General features: G+C 48.7%; 1 long non-coding RNA gene across 1 annotated transcript; it reads right to left on the bottom strand.

Moving 5' to 3' along the window:
- Positions 1-623: 623 nt before the first annotated feature.
- On the bottom strand, positions 624-3875 carry LOC146754825 (uncharacterized). Its single transcript, XR_014938563.1, has 3 exons — positions 3234-3875; positions 1499-1570; positions 624-1049 (listed from the first exon to the last, which is right to left on the bottom strand). It is a non-coding gene; the product is annotated as an uncharacterized LOC146754825 (long non-coding RNA).
- Between the last annotated feature and the right edge of the window lie 1569 nt (positions 3876-5444).

Consider the following 5444-nt stretch of genomic DNA (forward strand, 5'->3'; position numbering starts at 1 on the left):
TAAAGTGGCTTCAACATCTGCCAGCACGTCTTACCACGCACCTGCTCATCACACAGTGCTTCAACAGCAACAAATTTGCTTCCGGGGCCCTCCTTCAACTCACTGTGCTAACACTCATGATTCAAATTACACAGAAATCCTAGCAGAAGTTCTCAGTGAGAACTGCACCTAATATTCCTCCTTCTACAAGCAACAGCCACAACAAGTGGTCATGAAAATGCTTTCATCAAAAAGAAGCAGAGACGGCACGGCAGGACAGATGTACTCTGTGTGCACGTCTGAAGCCTTTTGAGAACCTAGTCGTTCTTCCTGCAGGACCCCTGTCTTCTGTTAAAAGCTGAACGGTCCCCAGAGCACCTGTTTCCATCAGCTGCCACCATCCAAAGCAGCCAGCCTTCTTACAGTCACCTGGCCCAAACATCCCTTTTGCTCTACACTTGATTCACAGAATCACAGAATTGTAGGGCTTGGAAGTGATGGGAGCTTGGCATGCACACCATCCTTCCAACAGCACATCCCTGCAGCAAGGGATCACAGCGCTGGCACAGCTGAAACAAAAAGGGTGTGCGAGTTTCCTGTTAGCACTCAGTGTAAACAAATCTACCACTGAGCAACACCGTGAGCCCCCACTCACCTCAGCACAGGTCAACCTGTAACCCCAGCCTTCCCCTATCCATGTGCACATGCACACCCGTGTGCCACCCTGCCTGCTTTGCACACCTCCATGCACACACTGCATCGTGTGCCCTCCTTTGTATTCACAGACGTGTGCAAACCACCCCTGGGAACACGTACGTGCCTACACCTTCCACAAACACCCCTTTGTGTGCACCTGTGTGCAACCCAACTCCTCAGCACACGCACACGTTTGTGCCACCCTGTCCACGCACTCACCACGTGCCCTCCAGCATCACTGCTGCCTCCTTTGGTACCAGACCCGCAGATGCTCCAGAGCTCATTAGCATGGACTTCCTTCCTCCCCTCAGCAGCTGCTCCTGCACTCACCTTCATTCCTACTCAGATACCGGCTGCTTCCAGCACCAGCTGACCTGCAAGACACAGAAAGGAAAGGTGGGAGTCATGCAAATCCCCAAGAAGCCCAAGGCTGCATCACCACCACGTATGGCAGCCTCAGGAAGTCAGCTGCAACTACAGACTTTGTCAGAATGGAAACAGGAATCGTCAGTTAATTGTGACCTCTGAACTCATTGCCACCATCAGAAACAGGCACTGAAATCGCTCACTTCACTGCAGCTGGTTACCTCCAAATTCTTTTACTTTTAGGAAAATGCGGACACGGAATTGAAGGACACCAGCAAAGTGACATCTACTTCATTGTAGGTGGTTAAGCTTGGAAGCAGGACTTGAGCAAGAAAAGCTTCTCAGCTCCTTGTAAGGCACTAAGTGATGGGATGATTTCCCATCCCTGCAGAAATCCTGACCTCTGCCACAGGTGGCTGAGTGACACAAAAGCTGTGTCCTTGGTTCCCAGCCTTACCTTCTCATGTCGTTCATCTTGCTCTGCAGCTCCTGCTCTGAATAGTCTTCTTATATTCCCACATGATGTACCCTGAAATACATCATTTAGTGAGTCTGAACAAAACATAAGACATTAATTGGAACTATGAAGAAATGTCTTTTGCACTTTACTTGGAGAATGTTCCATCCTATAACTTCTGCTCTCAATTGTAACACATGATTTTTTATAAAAAGAAAGATAACAAGTCAGCTCTTCAGTGTGCACATTGATGAAACTTGGTGGAATACAACTTTAAGAAAAGGTAATTTGAAAACTTCAATATTCTTATCAGAATCTCTGCTATTAGTTACCGTTCCAATGTTCTGATCTGATGATGTGTCTCTCAGAGCTGTTTTGTCACTCCCCCCCTCAAATGCACTTCAAGTGCTTTAGGAGCATCACTGGAATTTTGAATAAACTCGATATATCTTAGCAAAGCTGCTACAGCTGCACAACTGAAGTACTTTGGAAAAAAAAGAAATCTTTAATGAATGCTGAACAGTGTTATTTAATTATAATCCAGGTAATTAAATTAATTAAACCAAGGAAATCACCTTCCAGTCACTCAGCTCTCACCAGGGAAATCGCTTCCCTGCCAAGCAGATGCAACCAACACAAGCTGCTACATCACTCTAGGGCCCCACTGAGTCTTCCCAAGGGGTCTCCAAAGGCTTCCCTGTTGACTTCTGGGAACCTGGGAACACTCACATGGAAGCCAGTGCCCCCTAATGTGCCCCAGACGTTTCTAAGGGCCCCACAATTAGCTCTACAGACATCCAGACATGCCCCAGAGCAAGTATGTGTGCTGTAGGGAGCCCAAGAGACATTCCAGGGCACCCTAGTACTCCTCAGTGCACTCATGGATGCTTCACCTGTCTCTAAATATGCCCTACTGGACTTTGTTTTCTCTTCTGGAGCTTTCCTTAGTTCTCAGCTTTGCTTTCTCATGCCATTTATCTCGCTCCACAGCTTTTGCTCGCAATATTCTCTCTTGCATTCCCACCTTCCAACAGAATCACAGAATTGTAGGGGTTGGAAGGGACCTCTAGTGATCATTGAGTCCAACCCCCCTGCCATGGCAGGTTCCCTACACCACGTTGCACAGGTAGGTGTTCAGGCGGGTCTTGAATATCTCCAGAGAAGGAGACTCCACCACCTCCCTGGGCAGCCTGTTCCAGTGCTCCGTCAGCCTCACCGTAAAGAGGTTCTTGCACACATTTGTGCAGAACTTCCTATGGAGAAGTTTCAGCCCATTACCCCTAGTCCTGTCCCCACGCACTACTGAAAAGAGACCAGCCGTGCCACTATGGCCCCCACACCTCAGGTATTTATAAACCTGGATCAAATCCCCTCTCAGCACCGCCAACGACAACCCTCTGCACTCTGCCAGTCAGACAGTTCACGACCCACTTCACTGTCCACTCATCTATCCCATACTTCCTCAGCTTTGTTATAAGGATGTCGTGGGGGACAGTATCAAAAACCTTTCTGAAATCAAGGTAGACTACATCTACCACTCTAGCCCCGTCCACCCAGCCAGTGACATCTTCATAAAAGGCCACCAGGTTGGTCAAGCACGACCTCCCCTTGGTGAACCCATGCTGAGTACTCCTGATAACCTCCTTATCACCCAGTTCTCTGGAGATGGCATCCAGCACAAGCTGTTCCATCACCTTCCCTGGGACAGAGGTGAGGCTGACTGGCCTATAATTACCTGGCTCTTCCTTCTTGCCCTTTTTGAAGACTGCAGTGACATTGGTCATCCTCCAGTCTTCAGGCACCTCCCCAGTTCTCCAAGACCTCTGAAAGATTACAGAGAGCAGCTCAGCAATGACCTCCACCAGTTCTCTCAGCACCCGTGGATGCACCCCATGCACCCATCCCATGTATTTATGGACATTAATGTTTCCTAGGCAATCACAGACCACCTCTTCCCTGACTAAAGAGAAATCTCCTATTGTCCAGACTCTCTCATTAACCTCCAGGGTCTGGGATTTCTGAGGGAGAGCCTTTTCACTAAAGACAGAAGCAAAGAAGGCATTCAGTGTTTCTGCCTTCTCAGCATCCTCTGTTATCAGAACGCCTTCCTCCCCCCCTTGTTTTTGGTTTATTAGCAAACTATTAATATACTACAAAATAATAGCACTAATTACTAAGTAACATCACCATGCCAGCATCCCGACCACCTGCTTTAGAGATTTCTCCTTCATTTTGTGCAACACTTCAAAAACTGCAAAGGAAAAAAGCAAGTACAGAACCAGGACACCACTTCCCTCAGGATTTTACAGTCTCATTCATGTCTGACAGATGGAGGCCCTGACAACAAGAGCTGTGTCTGTCCATAACAAGGACTCACCTCTGCAGGTGCAGGGGCAGCTCTCAGAGAAGCCTTCTTCATTTCTGCTTTCTTCTCTTTTTGTCTTTTGACTGGGAGGTGGTGTTGATCTGCCTGAGGGAAGGGAGGCCCCTTCAGAGGGATCTAGATAAGCTGGATCAACCTCACTGGGCTGAGGTGAATGGGATGTGGTACACCCAGGCCAAGTGCCAGGTCCTGCACTTAGGCCACAATAACCCCATGCAGCGCTATAGGCCTGGGGCTGAGTGGCTGCAGGACTGTGCAGAGGAAATGGACCTGGGGCTGTTGGTCGATGCTCAGCTGAACATGAGCCAACAGTGTGCCCAGGTGGCCAAGAAGGCCAACGGCATCCTGGCCTGTCTAAGAAATAGTGTGGCCAGCAGGAGCAGAGAGGTAATCATCCCCTTGGACTCAACACTGGGGAGGCTGCGCCTCAAGTCTTATGTTCAGTTTGGGGTTCCTCGCTACAAGAAAGTCATTGAGGCACTGGAACTTGTACATGGAAGTCTGTCCCTCGAGCAGCTCCCATTCATCATCAGCTCCCATTCTGAACCCCACTGTGCAAAACAGCAAAACTTCTACTGCAAATGGCTGCAGTCACCAAAGCTCAGCCCACTATCCAGGTATCAGCCTTCTCCCTTCTGTTTTCCATCTTAGCCCATAGTTTTGCTTCCAGAAATGGAACTCCTCTTTAACAGCCAAAACACAAACTAATACATCACTTTCACTGCTCCTTCCCGCACCCCCATAGGAATGGTTACCTGACATCCCCTACAGCACAGCACCTGCTCACAAGTATCATTCAAACTCTATTCTTTCATACTTCTTGAGAGAGGACGGTAAAAACTCACTTATGCATGGCGGTAGGGACAGTCTGTCCCCATCACATCCCTCTGTGTGCTGAAAGCTGCCATTGGATCTCTTGCAGCCTGCTGGCTGCTGTTCACAAACACAGGGAACTGCACCACACTGATTCTAAAGAGAGAAAGGAAGAAACTCTGGTGGGAATGAGCACCCAAGGTTTGCAGAGATGCTCCAGATTGTGACAGAGATGGAATATCAGAGTGCTGGGACATGATTGATCACTAAGGAAAACACTTGGAAGCACATTCAATCTGCAGAAGCTGTAATTACTGGGCACAGTCAGCTTTCCTATGGCTCATCTGGAGGAGGTGGGTGGTCTCACACATCTGCTCAGGGGCTTCAGCTGAGACACTTGCACAATTCTGGGATCATTCTGATGGAAACTATGTCTTCAGATACCATGGTTAAATCCATCCAAAATGATCAAGCGGAGCCTTAGCTCTTGAGCAGCACTTCTTCCCCACCCTTCACTACTCCAAGCAGCTCCAACAAACTTCTCAGAAGAAATCCAGGCCAGCACAGACCTGGAAGACCAGAACCAAGTGCCGCTTGTGGGACGGCAGTGCCCACTCCTTGCTTCCACCCTGCTCCAGCAGGTTAAGGAGTCTGAGCCTCACTGGCCTTTGACAGCTCAAGACTTTCAGCACCTCATGCCAACATTTCTCACTAAGATACACCTCAGGCATTGAATTCTCTTCTCACTAC

Source organism: Coturnix japonica, chromosome 37 (assembly GCF_054131305.1).
Source record: "Coturnix japonica strain WE chromosome 37, WE-NBRP24, whole genome shotgun sequence".
NCBI lineage: Eukaryota > Metazoa > Chordata > Aves > Galliformes > Phasianidae > Coturnix > Coturnix japonica.